Source organism: Pleurodeles waltl, chromosome 7 (genome assembly GCF_031143425.1).
Source record: "Pleurodeles waltl isolate 20211129_DDA chromosome 7, aPleWal1.hap1.20221129, whole genome shotgun sequence".
In the NCBI taxonomy this organism is placed as follows: domain Eukaryota; kingdom Metazoa; phylum Chordata; class Amphibia; order Caudata; family Salamandridae; genus Pleurodeles; species Pleurodeles waltl.
In genome coordinates, this window is record NC_090446.1 from 760,228,956 (window position 1) to 760,250,544 (window position 21,589).

Sequence of the window (21,589 nt, forward strand, 5' to 3'; positions counted from 1 at the left end):
CATGCTCTCTGCATGCATATACTCCCTCACTGGTACACTTACCCCATTCACCCTCACACGCACCTCTGTTACACATGACTAAGGCATTGAGCTCTCCTGCTCCTCTGGTGCCCCATATAGCTGTCCATACAGGGGCAGGACCCCTTCCACCAGCTTCCCCAGCTCTTCTGTGGTGAAGACTGGGGCCCTTTCACCTGCAGGACGTGGCATGATGGCTCTCAGAGACAGTACACAGCATCTCAGGTTGTGGAGGTCTTGCTAGCAACAGCGTCAGGAGTCAGGAGTCAAGTGAACAAGTCTGCAGAAAATGGTGGTCACGGTCACCATATACCGGACCGTCACCGCAGGCGGTCCTCACCACTGGCCCCAGTCGCCCACAGGCAGCAATGTTAAACCATGACAAGTTGTACGGCAGTTGTGTCAGCCTTCTGCCATGATGACATACGCTGGTGGACTGAGGTCACTTCCAACTGTCAAGTGCTGCAGGACAGGTGGCTGCCATTTTGTACCTATAGCATGCATTGATGTGCCAATATAAGTGCGCGATACACATATTCGACCATTTGGGGAGTAACCCTATGTTGTGCCATTATGGTTAGTGCAAAGACATGTGACATGCATGACACAGTGATGTGATGTGGCAGTGTATCTGTTGATGGGCTTGCTTAGATAATCGGAGGCATGATATAGGTATATCCCGTTACTTCTGTAATGATCAGTGCAGGACTGCTCAGTCTGCCGCATATGTTACATTACACATGTGATATATGTCCTATACGACATATAGATTCAGCATTGTGCTGCAAGGCTGCTGTCCAAAGCAATTCAGCATGCCCATTAAAGTATGTGTCTGCAGCGCTACGCATGTCCTACAGTATTAGGTTTGTGCTATTTTGACATGTTCTGCTTACATGTGTCAAGTGCATTTCTCACTGTACATTCTCTCCTCTCTACCTAGATATTCTGCCATGAGACAAATGAGACAACCACCAGTGAACCGTCCACTAGTTGACCTTGCAACTATGGAGGACAGGCATATCATCCAGACCTATCATCTGAATCGTCAGACCATCATGGATCTGTGTACACAGTTGGAGCCTGATACCTTAACAACCATACGCAATTCCTATGCCATCGCTCCCACAGTACAAGTCCTGTCAGTGCTACACTTTCTTGCCACAGGCTACTTTCAGAATACAGTGGGATGTCACAGACTAGTTCAGTCTTGTGAAGGATGTACTGTGTGTACTGTTGAAACACCTGGACAGCTACATCAGGTTCCCCCAACATGCAGATTTGGCCTATTTTAAGGCAGACATTTTAGATACGGGACATATACCTCGTGTGATAGGGGCCATTGATGGCACCCATATAGCCCTAGTCCTTCCTAGTGCCAATGATCAGGTGTATAGGATCAGGAAGAACTACAACTCCATTAATGTTCAGGTGGTGTATCTGGCAGACCAGTACATCTCACAGGTCACAGCCAAGTTTCCTGGATCAGTGTATGACTCCTTCATTTTGAGGAACAGCCATGTCCTGCACATGATGGCACAACTGCACACGGAGAGGGTCTGGCTCCTTGGTATGTATGCTTTTGAAGGTGTTTCACTTTTATGGCACCTGTCATCACATTCTACCCTGTCGCTGTACCTGTTATTTCACTGGTCCTACATCTTTTTAACACAGGTGACTCTGGCTACCCTAACCTTCCCTGGTTGTTGACACCAGTGAGGTACCCTGTCATGGATGGGGATGTCCGTTTCAATGAGGCCCACGGGAGGACGGGGTGAAATCGAAAGAACATTTGGCCTCCTGAAGGCCAGATTCAGGTGCCAGGACCTATCTGGAGATGGCCTCCTCCTCTCACCACAAAAGGTATGTCAGATAGTAGTTGCCTGCTGCATGCTTCACAATCTAGCCCTGAGACATCAGATACTGTTGCTAGCTGATGAGGGTAAGGCAGGTGGAACAGTGGCTGGTAATTCTGACATGGCAAGGGATGAGGAGGCAGACGAAGAAGGTGCAGCTGACTCTAGGACTGAGTTCATCAATTATTACTCCCAGTGACATATAGGTGGTGAGTGTGGATTAACAAGTGTTTTATGTCCACATGATTTGCTGACAATACTACTCCTGAGTTGACTCATCAGTGGGGATGTAATGTGGTCATATCTCTATGAGTGTGTAAGGGGAGCAGACTGATTGAATGTATGTTACACAGTAAGTGTCTCACGTCTAACAAGTGTATTCACTGAAGTTTCCTAGATTCACATCTCCAATGTACAGACCAGTATCAAGCTATGTTTCCTGCATTTTCCTGTTCTCATGTCATTCCACCCACTGACTGTGGTTCAGAAATATGTGCCTTTGCTACCTATGGCTTGAGGCATTCATAGTCAACAGCCATTGCTGAATGATTTGAGAATTGAGGGTTGTAAATGACAGATGGCTGCTACAGTGATTTGTGATTAATATTCTGTGGCTGGTGTTATATAGGCAAACTCTGGGGGGCCCTGTTTAGGAGGTATTCTACACTGGGCACAACATCTATGTGCTGCATATATGCTTTATGTGGCTCCATGCCTTCCACCATGATGGTACTCTCTGTCATTGTCTTTTTGCAGCTTGGAATACTGACTATACTCTTGTGTGAGCCAGAATTTTGGACTGTCTGACATGTGTCCTGGGACATATCTGTTGTACTATGTCTCCTGCTGGGGATGTCTCTCTCTGCTGTCCATCACACTGCCTTTTGGATGTAGGGGTGCATAACTATCTCACATTTAGCAATCATGACTTTTGTTGATGTTGTAATGAAGACACATACACAGTAGCTTGTGTTTATTGTGCATATGATTAATTTCTGAAAATAAATATATGGTTCATACATGGCCCAAGAGGTGGTGAGTTAGGTCATGGTAGATAGATTCATCAGAGTAGGTGGTACAGCTGTTGGTTGCACAGGTCCAGTGTCCTAATGCCAAATGGGAAGATGGGGTTATGTCTTTGAACAGTCAACAGGGTGTCTCAGTGGCACACAAGGGAGACAAGTCTGGAGAGGCAGTGGGTGTGGTCTTGGCATCTGCTCCAGCCGGATCTCTGGATGGACGTTGTTAGAAATGGGGTCTTTGGTTGACAGTCAGGTTACCCCCTGTTCAAGCAAGGACCCTCACTCTAGTCAGGGTAAAAGAGAATCACCCTCAGCTAACCCCTGCTTACCCCCTTGGTAGCTTGGCAGAGCAGTAGGCTTAACTTCAGAGTGCTAGGTGTAAAGTATTTGTACCAACACACACAGTAACTTAATGAAAACACTACAAAATGACACAACACCAGTTTAGAAAAGTAGGAAATATTTATCTAAACAAAACAAGACCAAAACGAAACGAAAGAAATTCACAATACACAAGTCAAGTTATCAATAAAAATGTAAAAAGAGTCTTTAAGTAGTTTTCAACACACACTAGCGCTGCTAGAGTGAAAATGTACCTGGTGCGCGTCAAAAATAACCCCGCACAGGCGGGTGTGCGTCAAAAATAACTCCGCATGGCGGTACGTGAGTCGAAAATCCAGCCGCACGATGATCCGAAAATCCTGCAGCGCAGGTTGTGATCTCCCAGCCTCCGTCAGCGATGCTGCACGTTGTTTCTCCTGCAAGTGCGTCGATTCTTTGGTTGCGTTTCCTGCGAGCGTCGTTTCTCAGCTGCAGAGCCGGCAGCGCATCGTTTTTTCAGCCGCAGATCAGATTTGCGTCAATCTTTTCCCCGACCGGTGCTCTGTGCGTGAATTTTCTTGTCTTTAGGCTGCCAGCTTCTCCTTTCAGGGTCCCAGGAACTGGATGGGCACCACAGGGCAGAGTAGGAGTCTCTCCAGAGACTCCAGGTGCTGGCAGAGAGAAGTATTTGCTGTCCCTGAGACTTCAAACAACAGGAGGCAAGCTCTAGATCAAGCCCTTGGAGATTTCTTCTCAAGATGGATGGCACACAAAGTCCAGTCTTTCCCTCTTACTCTGGCAGAAGCAGCAACTGCAGAATAGCTCCACAAAGCACGGTCACAGACAGGGCAACTCTTCTTCCTCAGCTATTAAGCTCTTCTCCAGGCAGAGGTTCCTCTTGGTTCAAGAAGTGTTTCTGAAGTCTGTGGTTTTGGGTGCCCTTTTTATACCCAATTTCTCCTTTGAAGTAGGCCTACTTCAAAGTAAAGTCTCTTTGGAATGTGAAATCCTGCCTTGCCCAGGCCAGGCCCCAGACACTCACCAGGGGGTTGGAGACTGCATTGTGTGAGGGCAGGCACAGCCCTTTCAGGTGTGAGTGACCACTCCTCCCCTCCCTCCTACCACATATGACTCATCAGGATATGCAGGCTACACCCCAACTCCCTTTGTGTCACTGTCTAGTGTGAGGTGCAACCAGCCCAACTGTCAAACTGACCCAGACAGGGAATCCACAAACAGGCAGAGTCACAGAAATGGTATAATCAAGAAAATGCTCACTTTCTAAAAGTGGCATTTTCAAACACACAATCTTAAAATCGACTTTACTAAAAGATGTATTTTTAAATTGTGAGCTCAGAGACCCCAAACTCCTCATGTCCATCCGCTCCCAAAGGGAATCTACACTTTAATCAGATTTAAAGGTAGCCCCCATGTTAACCTATGAGAGGGACAGGCCTTGCAACAGTGAAAAATGAATTTAGCAATATTTCACTGTCAGGACATATAAAACACATTACTATGGCCCTCATTACAACATTGGCGGTAAAAGCCACTTACCGCCGTGTAGAAGACCGCCAACACACCGCCGCGGCCGCGGAAATCCGCCACAGCTATTATGACCCACATCTCGGAACCTGCCAAAATTCAGACACCCACACAAGTCCGCCACACCAAAGGTCAGTGATGAACTGGCGAAAACAAAACCTCCACCGTCACGCCAACAGAAATACGCCCACACTATCATGACACACGAATCCACGCGGCGGTCTTTGAACCGCGGTATTCCATTAGCGGTACACACCGCCGCGCTCAAAATACACACACATTTACAAAACACAGCCACATTGGACGATTCAAAATACACACACCTGAGACACATACACACACCAGTACCACACACCCAATACAATATAAAACACACACCCACATCACCCACAAACCCCTACGACAAAAATTGAGAACGAAGGCCAGAGAGAGACACCACCAGCAAGTACAACAGCATCCACAGGCACATAACACCATCACCCACACAACTTCCACGCACCTCACACAACACACCACTACATATCACCACACTTATCACCACACACTCCACCCCACACATCACCTACACCACTCCATGGCATGGCAAAGACACCCCAGGTTCTCGGAGGAGGAGCTCAGGGTCATGGTGGAGGAAATCGTCTGGGTAGAGCCACAGCTATTTGGATCACAGATGCAGCACACCTCCATTGCAAGGAAGATGGAGCTATGGCAAAGAATAGTGGACAGGGTCAACGCAGTGGGACAGCACCCAAGAAATCGGGAGGACATCAGGAAAAGGTGGAACGACCTACGGGGGAAGGTGCGTTCCGTGGTCTCAAGACACCACCTGGCGGTTCAGCGGACTGGCGGCGGACCCCCGCCTCCTCCCCCACAACTAACAACATGGGAGGAGCAGGTCTTGGGGATTCTGCATCCTGAGGGCCTTGCAGGAGTAGGTGGAGGAATGGACTCTGGTAAGTCAAATCTTAACTATTACATCCCCCACCCTACCTGCATGCTATCACATAACCCCCACCCTCGCCCTCACCCCTATCACACCAACTCCTCTCAAATGTACCAATATCACAAACCACCCATCCCAACACCAAGCCCTGCATGCAACAACAAAGCATGGACACCCATCGCCAAAGCATGCACACTGCACATACCCATTCACCCCCTAAACCATCCTCACACAAGGTCCCACACAGGAATGCCAGCACTGGGGTACACGGTCACCCACCCATTGCACACCATGACACACACAGATGCAATAATTATGCCTTTCCACCCCTGCAGGACCCCTACCCAACGTCACTGGACAGGAGGGTCCAGACATGTCCACTCCACCCACAGAAGAGGCCCACAGTGATGACAGCACCTCTGTCCAACTGGATCTAGATGACCAGCCGGACCATCGGGGACCTCTGGACAGTAGGTTCCCCTCACACAGACACAGGCCACCACAGACCTTCCCCCGTCTGGAAACACCAGCACAGCACCCAGCCAGCGGGCTCATACCTCTGTCCCCAGGACACGTCAATCAGCTGTGTGTCCACCACTACAGGGAACCCAGGATAACCCACCACCCCAACAACAACAGGGACCTGGGGGCAGTGGCAGTGGACGGAGGCCCAGGAACACAGGGGAACTGGGAGGGCTGCCGTGCAACAGGGGGCGGACAGGCAAAGGGAACCCACTCTCCACGAGGCCCTCTCCTCCATCATGGGAGCATACCACCACTCCCAGGAGACGATGGCAACGGTACTGGCCAAGTTTCAGGAGACCCAGCGCATGCAGGAGGAACATTATATGGGCTTCAGGGAGGAACGCAAAACCATCAGCTCCGCCCTGGGCACCATTGTAGGGGTGCTGAAGGAACTACTCAACACCAGGAGGGACACTGTGGCACTCCAAGGGACCCCTGACACTAGCATGGACGATGAATTGCCCACCACCTCTGCCGGCGCTAGTGGACAGGATGCCCGCCACAGGACCACCACACCAGCACCCCACCCCCTGCAGACAGAGAACCACCCCGCAAACGGTCCCTGAGATCCAAGAACAAGACAGAGAATGATGCCAAGACCCCGCCAAGAAATGAGACCACCCTGATTGTCATCCCACTGTCCCACTTTGTCACCCTGTCCATAATTAAACTGCCCCAGCTCCACTTCCTATGCCCATATGGGCAATGCACCTGTGAGACTAATAGACTGAACTCTGCCATGGACACTCCTCCGCCATCACCCCTCACCATTTAACTTCCCCCTCCAATATTTTGCATTTAAATAAACACACCTAAAGCACAAAATGATCTGGAGTCTGTCTGTGATTTTGAAATAGTGTATTTGCAATTACAGTGACAAAATGTTCTTGAAATAGTAATGTCACCATACCTATGTCACACAGCTCTAGTCCTTGAGGAATTTAAGCAGATGACACACAGTGGGACCCACATCTGTGAAACCGTAAGGGAAAGTGACAACTCAGTGACCATACACTGGGTGAAAACGACAGACAGGATAGAGGTAGTGGTGTAAAAGTACATGTAGTAGGCAGGATTGTATTCTCACCTGTGTTTCACTGGAAATATTGCTGGATCACTGAGTCCCTGTTCTGCATGTCTTCTTCCTCTGCTCCCTCCTCATCACTGTCCACAGGCTCCACAGCTGCAACGACACTGCCATCTGGACCATCCTCCTGCAGAAAAGGCACCTGTCGTCGCAAAGCCAAGTTGTGAAGCATACAGCAGGCCACGAAGATCTGGCACACCTTCTTTGGTGAGTAGAATAGGGATCCACCTGTCATATGGAGGCACCTGAACCTGGCCTTCAGGAGGCCGAAGGTCCGCTCGATCACCCTCCTAGTTCGCCCATGGGCCTCGTTGTAGCGTTCCTCTGCCCTGGTCCTGGGATTCCTCACTGGGGTCAGTAGCCATGACAGGTTGGGGTACCCAGAGTCACCTGCAAATGGCTAGGGACAACTGTAAGACGCACACTGACCTGTAGGGATAACCCCAGACAACCATTCCCACTGTCTTGCTTCCAGGGGCTCACCTAATAGCCACACACGGTGCCTCTGAAGTTGACCCATCACATAAGGGATGCTGCTATTCCGCAGGATGTAAGCGTAATGCACTGAGCCAGGGAACATGGCATTCACATGGGGGATGTACTGGTCTGCCAAACATACCATCTGTACATTCATCGAATGATAACTCTTCCGGTTTCTGTACACCTGTTCACTCCTGTGGGGGGGGACCAAAGCCACATGGGTCCCATCAATGGCACCTATGATGTTGGGGATATGTCCCAGGGCATAGAAATCACCTTTCACTGTAGGCAAATCCTCCACCTGAGGGAAAACGATGTAGCTCCGCATGTGTTTGAGAAGGGCAGAAAACACTCTGGACAATACGTTGGAAAACATAGGCTGGGACATCCCTGATGCCATGGCCACAGTTGTTTGAAAAGACCCAATTGCAAGGAAATGGAGCACTGACAGCACCTGCACTTGAGGGAGGATTCCTGTGGGATGGCGGATTGCTGACATCAGGTCTGGCTCCAACTGGGTACACAGTTCCTGGATTGTGACAGGGTCAAACCTGTAGGTGATTATCAAATGTCACTCCTCCATTGTCGACAGGTCCACCAACGGTCGGTACACCGGAGGATGCCGCCATCTCCTCACATGTCCCAGTGGACTGTGCCTATGAAGGACAACAGCGACCACAGAGTCAAACAACTCATAGGTACGTACCCACAGTTTACACAGAACACCAATCATACACAAAAGGTGGCCTGTATGTGTGTTGAGACTAGGCCTAGGTATGTATGAAGTAGTTTAAAATGAGGCTATGTGGGCCCCTGAAATGGCGGCTGCCTGACCTCTAAAGTGGGACAATGGGATGTGAGGTAACTGCGCTGGCGTTGTACACCGTCGCGGTAGGCGGTCGGAGACTGCGGCGCAATGCTGCATTGGTTAACATTGGACCCTATGGGTCCCAGGAGCCAATGACAATGTACGCCGGCGGTGATGGTACGCACCGCTGTGGACGTGACCGCCATTTTCTATCACTTCAATCACTCGATACCTGATCTTCAACAGGAGAGGACCTACACTGCAAGTGCTGCTGTGACCTCAGTCTGGAAGAGACAATGGCTCGTGCGTCTGGGCCCCTGCCTTCACATCGGAGGAGTTGGAGAAGCTTGTAGATGGGGTCCTCCCCCAGTACACGCTACTATGCGGTCCTCCAGACAAACAGGTAAGTACACAGGGAGCATGTTGTATGGGCTATGTATGTGTGGAGAGGGCTGGATGTAAGAAGGAAGGGGGCAGAGTGCTGCATGCATGAAAGACGGTGAGTGCATGTCCACATGGCAAGGGTAAGGATGGGGGCCACTCACTTTGACGGTGCAGTTGGTAATGACTTCTCTTCTTCCCCTGTACATTTCATGTAGGTCAGCGCCCACCAGAAGAAAGATATTTGGCGTGCCATCGCCAAGGACGTCCGGACCCTGGGGGTCTACCACAGACAGAGCACCCACTGCCGGAAAAGATGGGAGGACATTCGCCGCTGGAGCAAGAAGACGGCGGAGGCTCAGCTGGGGATGGCCTCCCAACGTGGGAGGGGTGCCCGTCGAACCATGACCTCCCTGATGTTCAGGATCCTGGCGGTGGCCTACCCAGAGTTGGATGGGTGCTTGAGGGCATCACAGCAGACACAAGGGGGTGAGTACACTCTCATTCAGCTGACTTTACGTGCAGTGGAGTTGTCTGGGTGGGGGAGGAGGCCTGTGGGTTTCCCTAGGCCAGGGCGAGTTCCGTAGGCTAGGCCCTGTGGCCCCCCACCCCACCTCTGTAGAGTGCCAAGTACAGCTATTCATGCCCCTGTGTCATCTATGTGTGCAGATGTCATCCATAGCCTAGTAGGCCATTTCCCAGGAATTGCACTGTAGAGCCCAAGAGCACAGCGTAGTGCAGGGGGCTTCTGTGTCTGTCTTGTCCACCAACGGTAGCGGTAATCCATGCACTCAACATGTCTTTCTTCTGTCCCCCCCCCCCTTTTTGTGGTATTCCTGTTCTTGTGTGCATTAGCATCATCAGGCGGAGGAGCAGTGGCACCGGAGCACGAGGGAGCTGCATCCCACATGGCCCTGGAGGGCGAGACTACGGACTCTGAATTCACCAGCTGAGCTCCACGGCGGGGACAGGAGCTGACACCAGCGACACGGACGCGTCCTCTGATGGCAGCTCCCTTGTGGTGGCGGCAACATCTGTGCCCCCTGCATCTACAGGTACAGCCGCCACCCCCCCCTACCAGCACCGCCCTCCCAGCAGCCCTTCAGCCTTCGCCCCGTGCCCGCTCACCCAGGAGGGTGGGCATCACCTTTGCCCCAGGCACCTCAGGCCCTGCCCCAGTCACCCCTGCTGCCCTCAGTGAGGAGGGCCATTGACCTCCTCAGGTCCCTGACTGTTGGGCAGTCTACCATTTTGAATGCCATCCAGGGTGTAGAAAGGCAGTTGCAACAAACTAATGCATTCCTGGAGGGCATTCATTCTGGTCAGGCGGCCCTTCACCAAGCTTTTCAAACTCTGGCCTCAGCACTGATGGCAGCCATTGTCCCCGTCTCTAGCCTCCCCCTCCAACTTCCTCCACCCAGACTCAATCCCCTGTACCTCTGCCTATCCCAAGCACACCATCAGACCAGCCTGCACATACCTCACCACACAAGAGAAGCTCAGGCAAACATAAGCACCACACATCCCACAGGCACTCACGCAAGCATCACACACATGCAGACACACCAACATCCACTGCCTCCACTGTGTCCCCCTCCTCATCGTCTCTCTCCTCCCTCCCAGTCTTGTCTACACACACACCTGCATGCACTACCTCTACAGCCACTACGTCCCTCACCAGCACACCCACCAGCACACCCCGCTCACGTGCAGTCACCACCCCCACTACCATTCACATGTCCCCTGTGTCCTCTCCCAGTGTGTCTGTGACGCCCCCTCCGAAGATACACAAACGCAGGCACACACCCACCCAACAGCCATCCACCTCACGACAGCCTCCAGTGCATGCACCTGCGCCCAAAGTCACCAAACGTACACCTCCTACTACCACCACCTCTTCCTCCACTCCCAAACCCCCTCCAGCTACCCATCCCAGTGTGTCCAAAAGAATTTTCCTGTCCAGCCTTGACCTTTTTCCCACACCTCCCCAACCCCGTCCATCTCATAGGTCCCGAAGTAGCACCTCAGCCACAACATCTCCGGGACCAGTGGTGCCTGTAGTCACAGGTATGTGGAGTGCACCCGCCACCAGGACAGCCAGTGTGGCACGGAGCCACAGCACAGCCAGTCCCCCCTCTGTGAAGCATCAGAAGTTGGCCAGTGCCCGGTGGGAGAGGTGGAAGACTCCAGCCACCAAAGCCCCTCCCAGGGGTCCCGGTGGGAGTGTGGAGTCAGCTGTTACACCTCCCAAGGTGGGGAAGGGCCACAAAAAATCCGGCAAGTCTGGGAAGAGCAGCACGGCGGAGAAGACCGCCATCATCCCCACGGCCCAGGAGGGCCCGCCAGCCCCAGCCCAGCAGCCCAGGAGGCCACCGCCAGCCCAAGCCCAGCTGCCCAGGAGGGCCCCGCCAGCCCCAGCCCAGCGGCCCAGGAGGGCCCCGCCAGCCCAGCTGCCCAGGAGGGCCCCGCCAGCCCCAGCCCAGCTGCCCAGGAGGCCACCGCCATCCCCAGCCCAGCTGCCCAGGAGGGCCCCGCCAGCCCCAGCCTAGCTGCCTAGGAGGCCACCGCCAGCACAAGCCCCGCTGCCCAGGAGGCCAATGCCAGCACAAGCCCCGCTGGGCCATGAAGGACCGCCAGCACAAGCCCCGCCGCCCAGGAGGCCACCGCCAGCACAAGCCCCACTGGGACATGAAGGACCGCCAAATCAAGCACCGCTGACCAGGGCACCGCCAAATCAAGCACCGCTGAACAGGGCACCGCCGTCTCAAGCACCGCTGAACAGGGCACCGCCAACTCAAGCACCGCTGAACAGGACGCCGCCGTCTCAAGCACCGCTGAACAGGGCACCGCCAAATCAAGCACCGCTGAACAGGGCGCCGCCAACTCAAGCACCGCTAAACAGGGCACCGCCAAATCAAGCACCGCTGAACAGGGCGCCGCCAACTCAAGCACCGTTGAACAGGGCACCGCCAAATCAAGCACCGCTGAACAGGGCACCGCCAACTCAAGCACCGCTGAACAGGGCACCGCCAACTCAAGCACCGCTGAACAGGGCACCGCCAAATCAAGCACCGCTGAACAGGGCACCGCCAACTCAAGCACCGCTGAACAGGGCACCGCCAAATCAAGCACCGCTGAACAGGCACCGCCGTCTCAAGCACCGCTGAACAGGGCACCGCCAAATCAAGCACCGCTGAACTGGGCACCGCCAAATCAGGCATTGCTGAACAGGGCACCGCCAAATCAAGCACCGCTGAACAGGGCACCGCCAAATCAAGCACCGTTGAACAGGGCACCGCCAAATCAAGCACCGCTAGCCCATGAGCGGCAGGGGCACTGACGCAACTGGGTCTGTCACGGGGTGAGTGATGCACTGTGGGCACCAGTCCCCCTCCAGAACCAGTGGAGACATCCATCCACTACCTCTGTCCTACACAGGATGAAACACTCTGGGCACCAGTCCCCCTCCAGAACCAGTGGAGACATCCATCCACTACCTCTGTCCTACACAGGATGAAGCACTCTGGGCACCAGTCCCCCTCTAGAACCAGTGGAGACTGTTATGCACTTGAGATTCTGTGGCTTTGCACTCCCCAGGATATTGTAGTGGGCAACCCACCCACTGTAGAGACTTGAGAGACTGTGGCTTTGCACTCCCCAGGATGCAGCAGTGGGCAAACCACCCACTGGAGAGACTTGAGAGACTGTGGCTTTGCACTCCCCAGGATAAAGCAGTGGGCAAACCACCCACTGAAGAGACTTGAGAGACTGTGGCTTTACACTCCCCAGGATTGAACAGTGGGCATTGAGCCCCCTCGTGGATCTGGCGTCGTGCACTCATCTGGCTGAGGTGCCCCCCCCTTCCCTTCCCCCTGACGTGCCTGTTGTAATTCTATCTGATGCCCCTGCAGTGTTCTCTCTATTTTGATCGGGCATCTTGTGTGGGCCTCGCCCATGCATTTTGGGCCCAGTGGTCCACGGACTAGAAATGGTGCAATACCTGGACTTGTATTATTGGTGTATATATTTGTTTGTAGTGTATATATATTTTGGAGTACTGGATTTTAATATATTACAATGGTTACATTAATTTCCTTTTGTCTTTGCATTCTTCCGGGGGACTTGGGGGGTGTAACTGTAATGTATCAACATGTATTACTGTGTGTGTTGTAGTGGGTGAGGGTGGGGGTGAGGGTGGGGGTGTTGCGTGTGTGTGTCCCTGTTTTTTGCCTCCCCCCTCCCGTGTGTCGTAGGTGCAGTACTCACCGTGGTCTTCGCCTCCGGCATTCGTGCTCCTGGTAGAGGAGCACGAAGACTATCGCAGGTAGAATTTGGAGTTCCAGGTCCATGGTGTCCTGGTTCCTCGTGGGGTGTGTAGAGGGGAGCGTTTTCCCTTCGAAATTCCTGTTTCCACCATGTTTTTATCCGTGGTGAATCCGCCCCGGAAAAGTTGGCGGATTGGCCTGTCATAATAGTGTGGGCGGTACATTGTCTCCCGCCTGTCTGTTGGCGGTGACCGCCAAGCTATTTGGTTGTACCGCCGTGGCGGTCAGAGTGTTAAAGTGGCTGTCTTTGTTGGCAGTTTCCGCCACGGTCGTAATTGCAAATTTTTTACCACCGCCCTGTTGGCGGTCTTATTGCCGCTTTAACACCGTCCGCCAGGGTTGTAATGAGGGCCTATATGTCCTACCTTAACCATACACTGCACCCTGCCCTTGGGGCTATCTAGGGCCTACCTTAGGGGTGTCTGACATGTAAGAAAAGGGAAGGTTTAGGCCTGGCAAGTGGGTACACTTGCCAAGTCGAATTTACAGTTAAAACTGCACACACAGACACTGCAGTGGCAGGTCTGAGACATGATTACAGAGCTACTTATGTGGGTGGCACAACCAGTGCTGCAGGCCCACTAGTAACATTTGATTTACAGGCCCTGGGCACCTCTAGTGCACTGTACTAGGGACTTACTAATAAATCATATATGGCAATCATGGATAAGCCAATTACATACACATTTTGTAAAGGAGCACTTGCACTTTAGCACTGGTTAGCAGTGGTAAAGTGCCCAGAGTAATAAAAACAGTAAAATCAGAGTCCAACACACATCAACAACCTGGGGAACAGAGGCAAAAAGTTAAGGGAGACCACGCCAAGGATGAAAAGTCTAACAGATGTCTATGTTTGCCGGGAGTTCTTCAGCTACAGAGGGAGGGGTGTCTAAGGGCTGTGGGTCCCCTGGCAGGGCCTCCATTCCACTAGCTGAAACTGATGTGGATGGCTCAGATGTTTTGTTGCTAACCGAAGGGGCCTGCTGGTGGGTTCAGGAAGCATGTAGGTTGGTGTTGATATCCCTAAGCACCCTTGCAATGGTGTCCATGGTGGCATTGTGGGACTGCTACTGCTGCATGACCTTCCGGTGGTATTCCCTCTGCAGCCTTTGGTTTTCCCTCAACATAATGATAATCTGGCCCATCCTGTCCTGGGATTGTTGGTATGCTCCCAGGACTTGGGAGGTGGTTTCCTGGTCTGTGGAGTCCCTTGGGGGCCCCATTCTCTTGCCCACAGCTTCCCTCTCATGCCCCCTCCCCCCATGTGCCAGTGCCCCTGGCAAGGTGTGCCCATTCCCAATGTTTGCAGGACCTTCATTGTCTGGTGTTTGAGATGTCAACTAAGGACAACGTACTGTGCGGCACACAATAGTTTGATCTGTCCTATGGACACAGGATTGGGGACGAAGGGTTGGCTCTGATGTAGAAGCCACGGGTTTGGGGGGGATTGATTTGGGCAGGGTGAGGCAGGGAGTCGTAGACTGACCAGGTGTCCCAGATGGGCCAGGTAGGACGTCAGTGTCCAGACATCCAGGCGTGTTGTCCTCACTGGGGCATTCATTCTGAGGTGGGCTGGTAGTCTCTGGTATCCTCTCCATGGTGGCACTGGCAGGGCTTCCTCTGGATGGAGTGAGAGAGGGAGTCACATATTGAAGATGTGTTTAGTTCTTTCTTTATGATATGCATAAAATGGCTTGACATGATTCCAAGCAATGACAATGCTAGATGCTGCACAGCAAACCATTGGTGGTAGATAGTGGACTGTGACATGTGTACCATACTCCATTTAGGTTGGTGTCATTAAGGTTTTAGTTACTCTGGGTGTGTACGGGTACTGGGACTGACTTATAGTTCACATGACTGTTCTGCACTGTCAGCTTGGGAGTACTCAGGCTTGGTAGTTGTGAGTGGAAAATGGCTGGACATAGCAGCATGGTGTCCCAGTGGGAGAAGGGTATGGGAGTAAGTAAGGTTAATTGTCCTGTCTGAGCATGTTGTGTTTGTGCATGGAGTCTGCCAGCTTACATTCCATACCATAGTGGATGACTTTCTGAGTTGTGGATCCTGATTAATGGCCAATTGGATTAGTCACAGAGCTGTGGCTGTGTTTAGCCTTGTTTGCCATTGTGCTGTGCAATTGCAGTGCTGTTGTTGCCATGTAGTTGTCCTCGGTCGTAGCATCTAGTTGCTTTAGCTAGTCCTGTAGTAATACATGCAAGAGATATGATGTGTTGTGCATATTCCAGATATTCATGTGGATGGCCTAGTGCTTTGTGGGAGTCGTAGTGATCGTATTAGCTAATGCTATCCATGCCTTTGCCAAGGGCTATGTGGGCAGTTGGGCTGGGTGGAGGTGTTGCATGCAGGAGAAGGACATTAGGTGGAAGGGTGGGATGTGTAGTGAGACTGGCAGTACATTGGGGAGTATTTGGGTGGAGAGGAAGCATGCAGGACATGACAATTGTGTGACATGGTAGTTGTGTGTACTTCTCAGAGTCCAGTCCACCAGGTATTCTAGTCAGGCCCTCAGGATGCAGTATGTCCAAGACCTTCTCCCCCTAAGATGTGAACTGTGGGGGAGGAGGTGGGGGCCCACTGCCAGTCTTGTGCACAGGGATCTGGTGTCATGATGTCATGGTGAGTTGTGTGGGGGTGTGTTATATAGTGCAGTGAGTAGGTGTGTCTGGTGTGTGTATGTGTGTCAGGTGAAGGATATTCAAACTGACCAATGTGGTGTTGTGTTCTGACAGTAGTGGTTTCTGCGCTCGGCGATTCGCACCACCAGTTGTTTTTCACCCTGACCTGCTGTGGTGATTTGTGGCATGTAATATGGTGGGTGGAACTGTGTCGGGCTGACGGTGCTGGAGCAGCCTCTTTCCCGCCCTCCTGTCTCCTGGCGGTGTTGGATTTGTAGCTGTTTTTTGGCTCTCTGCACGTGTGAGTTGTAATATGGCAGTCGGATTCCCACCAAGAAGGCGGCCTTTGGCGGCCGCCACTGTGGCGGTTTTCTGAAAAGACCGCCAAAGTCATAATGAGGCCCTTAGTGTCTTGGTAATGTAATCAAAATTTAGCTTTAAAGTTTCTTTAATAATCTGCAAGAACCATATCCCTAGGTGCCAAGAAAAATCCTGTTGAGGCAAAAAGTTGTTTAGGACATTTAAAGGTAGTATCCAACATTTGTCAGTCTTAAGTCTATAACCTGAAAGATGAGCAAAAGTAGTATTTTGTTGGGGAAAGGAGGAAGAGCAACGGTAGGATTAGAACAATATAAAAAGAAGTCATCAGCGTAAACCATCATTTTAATTTGTTGATACCCAACTTGGAAGCCAGAAATAAGTGCATCTTGTCAGATTTTGGGGAGAAAGGGCTCAAGTGCAATAATAAACAGAAGAGGTGGTAATGACAGTGTTAGAAATGGGGCCTTTGGTTGGGAGTCAGATTACCCCCTGTCCAAGCAAAGACCCTCACTCTAGTCAGGGCAAAGGAAAAACAAACCAAGTTAACCCCCACTCACCCCCGTGGTAGCTTGGCACAGGCAGAAAGGCTTAACCCAGAAGTAATGTGTAAAGTATTTGTACCAACACACACAGTAATACAGTGAAAACACTACAAAATGGACAACACACCAGTTTAGACAAATACGTAATATTTATTTAAATCAAGCAAGACCAAAACGGCAAAAATCCAACATACACAAGTCAATATGAATTTTCAAAAGAATAAGAGTCTTACTCCATAGGAAACAATGGAAACGTTGATTTTACACAAAGTACCTGGTTTGCTTTAAAATTAAAGCTGCATGGGCGAGTGTGAGTCGGAAAAGTCAGCAATGCATTGATTCCTTATTCGGAAGTGAGGCCTTGCGTTGTTTCTTCTCTGGTCAGGTCGAAGGGGCATAATTTTTCTCCCTCACAAGAGAGCGATGCGTTGATTTCTGGACAGGGCACCTCAGGTCCATGCAAGTTCACAATGACTTTGATGCCCAGCGACGATGCGTGAGAAATCCGGTCGCACAGTATTAGAAAACCACGCTGCCTAGGTTTTGCGCTGTTATCAGCAGCCGCTAGCGGGTTTTGTGTAATTTCTTCAGCCGCGATGCGTCGATCTCACAGCCACAATGCAGGTGGATCATCGATTTCAGCTACGAAGCTGGTGGCGCATCGTTTATCAGCTGTGTTGCAGATGGTGCATCAAAAAGTTCCCTGCACTCTATTCTGTGCGTGGATTTCAGTCCTTGTTTTGTCAACTTCACCCTTCAAGGGCCCAGGGACTAGATAGAGCACCACTTGGCAGGGCAGGAGTCTCAACAGAGAGTCCAGGTGCTGGCAGAGGAAGTCTTTGATGGCCCTGAGACTTCAAAACAGGAGGCAAGCTCAGTTCAAGCCTTTGGAGATTCTGCTCAAGCAGGAATGCACAGCAAAGTCAAGTCTTTGTCCCCTTTCACAGGCAGAAGCAGCAACTGCAGGATAGCCCAACAAAACACAGTCACAGGCAGGGGCAGCTCTTCTCCTCAGCTCTTCAACTGTTCTCCTTGGCAGAGGTTCCTCTTGGTTCCAGAAGTGATCTTGAAGAAATCTAAAGTCTGGGGTTTTGGGTCCACTACTTATACCCCTTTCTGCCTTTGAAGTAGTCAAACTTCAAAGTAGAGTCTCTGTTGTTTACAGGGTCCTACCTTGCCCAGACTAGGACCCAGACACACACCAGGGGATTGGAGACTGCATTGTGTGAGGACAAGCACAGCCCATTCAGGTGTAAGAGACCACTCCTCCCGCCACTCCAGCTCAGATGGTTCATCAGGATATGCAGGCCACACCCCATCTCCCTTTGTGTCACTGTCTAGAGGGGGATTCACAAACAACCCAACTGTCAGTTTGACCCAGACAGGGAATTCACAAACAGGCAGGGTCATAGAATGTTTAAAGCAAGAAAATGCCTACTTTCTAAAAGTGGCATTTTCAAACTAACAATCTAAAAAACAGATTAACAAACAGATGTATTTTTAATAAGTCAACATTCCTCAGAAAAAGTGGTTAAATGCTTATCATTGCACATCTGGCAGAAAGTAAATACAGAAATATATTATCAAGAGTACAAACATATGTTAGGTGCCAACCTGGTGCAGAAACCCAACCACCACGGGTTTCGAAAATACACAGACACATGGGCGGTAGCAGAGCACCGACTACGTTGAGTGCTGTATAAAACAATATGCAGAGTCTAAAAAGAGCAACCAGGGCACTCCATGATTAGTTATTTTGTGACGGATACTTTAATCCTAGATGTATTTTTAAATTGTGAGTTCACAGACCCCAAACTCCATATTTTCATTTGCTTTCAAAGGGAATCTGCACTTTAAGGATACTTAAAGGCAGCCCACATGTTAACCTCTGAAAGAGATAGGCATTGCAACAGTGAAACTGAACTTGCCCGTATATTTCACTGTTAGGACATGTAAAACACAACAGTACGTGTCCCACCTTTAACATACACTGCACCCTGTCCATGGGGTGCCTTACATGTATAAAAAGGGAAGGTTTGGCAGTCGAATTTGCAGGTTAAAACTGCACTCACAGACACCGCAGTGGCAGGTCTGAGACATGTTTACAGGGCTACTCATGTGGGTGGCACAACCAGTGCTCCAGGTCCACTAGTAGCATTTGATTGACAGGCCCTAAGCACCTCTAGTTCACTTTACTATGGACTTACTAGTAAAACAAATATGCCAATCAGGGAAAAGCCAATCACACATATAATTTCACATAGGGAGCACTTGCTCTTTAACACTGGTCAGCAGTGGTAAAGTGCCCAGAGTAACAAAAACAGCAAAAACAGAGTCCAGCACACAGTCAACAACCTGGGAAGCAGAGGCAAAAAGTTAGGGGAGACCGTGCAATGGATGCCAGGTCTAACAGACAACCTTGTTGCCTCCCTCTAAATCAGTGAAAACATTCTGAGAACATACCATTAGCAAAATTAGCAGCTTTCACTCCTGTATACAACATGGAAATTAAACTAATCAGCTTGGGTGAGAAACCAATCCATTTTAATGCCTGAACATAAAGTCCCAACGAATCCTATCAAAGGCTTTTTCTGTGTCTCGAACAACAGCAGCAATAGGATGGTCTAAGTAGAGGCCTTGCTTAGGTTGTTGAAAAGGACTCAAGCATTATCCAAGGTGCGTTGACCCTTAACAAATCCCAGTTATTCAGGACCCACAAGATCAGGTAAAATAGGATCTATCCGTAAAGCCAGAATTTTTGTGAACATTTTCTTATCGGTATTAACTAAAGAAATGGGGGGGTAGTTGTTACATTGTGTGGGATCTTCATTGTCTTTTGGGATTAAGCAAATCATGGCATCTTCCAAAGAACTTTGGGAAGAACTATTCGTAGAAAAAGTGTTAAATAAAAGTAGAAGCTTGGGGAGGAGGAATGTTTCAAAATGTCTTCAATAAAAATAAAATTAAAATAAAATTCAATAGTAAAACCGTTGGGTCCAGGATCCTTCCCTCTGTGAAGTATAGAGAATGCATTGGATATTTCTGAGAGTGTGATATCTAGTATGTGGTCATGTATTTGATTAAAGTCCACACCAAATATAATATATTCATCGTCACATAAGTGCAATTTATCTGAAATTATGGTACAAAATGTATTGTCAACAGAAACCAGCCCATACACATTAAAATTGTTAAAAATCTACATGGAGATTAACAATGATCCATCAATCTTCAGAATCAGATTCTTGGTTGACAACCATTATATGTATTTTTTATGACAAAGAATCAATACTCCATTCTTCTTTCCCAGGGAAAGAGAAGCAAACACATTACCTACCCAGCATCTTTTTAGTTTGGCAACTTCTGAATCCGAAAGATGTGATTCCTGAAGTAATGTAAAATCTGTTTTTAGTTTAGCTAAATGAGATAACACCCTCTGCCACTTACCTAACCCTTTGATATTCCATGTAGTTAACTGAAACATAGCACTGAGACATTAGCATGTATAAATATCATGTTTACAGTACTAAGATTAATAAAGGAATAAGGTGAATAATGGGCAGAATAAGACAATTGTTGAATGAGAAAAGGAAGGGAGGGAAGGATAGGAGGATGAGAGAAAGAAAAAGATAATGGATTTTGTGGAACCACAGAAATAAAGGATACAGAGAGACATAAACCAAAAAGACAATACCAGTCATACAAATGATGACTGGGAAACATACCTACTGAAATACAGAACAAGAGAGAGGGTGGCAACATTAGAAGATGACTACGACAACAGCCGAACTCCATAGGACGTTAGGGCAGCACCAACTCAGATGTAGATGCCACAAAAAATATGATGGGGACGGGAATCAAAGACATATACCTGTGGTATAAGAAAAGAAACAATGAAGAATTCAACTTTATAATAGTAAGAGAAAAACATTATAACTGTAAAACCATAGTAAACATTAGAGAACTAATAACTAAATAATCGATATTCAAGTAATTTTTGAAGTGTTCATATCTTCTGCTCCATGTCACTGATGTAATTGTTTAAGTGCAGCAGGCTCCTCATATGTGGTTGTCATATCTCTTTTTGTCACCTGAAATAAGCACAAATGAAGTTGAACAAATCTAGCATTTATGGCTCTCAAATGAGGGTGCATGTCTAAAAAGTGTTTCAGTCAGTCAGCTGTAGCCAGCCCATATAATTTTCTTTTTGACTTTGACAGCAGACATGACTTGTAGTAGGTCTGTATATTGCAAGCAAAATAAAATGTCCTCTTACGGCTTTGCTGAGTCCCTGGGACCAAGTCTATATGTCCTTTGTATGTTAAGGGGAGTGTTGTTGACATATCAAGAAGTTTTGGAAGAAAAGATTGAAAGTAGATGGTTAGATTAGAGCCCTAAGTATTTTCAGGAAGTCCACATATACATAGGTTGTTCCTACGATTTCTATTTTTTTAGATCTTCAGTGTGTTTTTGAGTAGGGAAATTTCAGACTCCAGATGAGAACTACATGAAGCTGCAAGTTGAAGATTGCCTGTTTTTTGTTCCACCATTAAAACTCGTGATTACAGAGAAGACCACTTGTCATCCAAATGTTGCAATATTTTTATAATCTCTTCCATACATGGTTTCAGTGCTCGGATTTTCTCTAGAAACACATCCATAGACATTGGTGGGGATTTCACTAGTGATAGAGGGGTCTTTTTTAGGCCTTTTGTTTGACCTTATTGGCAATCTATTTAATGAGGCAGCTTTTGGAATGGCTCCTGAGTGGGACTTTTGAGC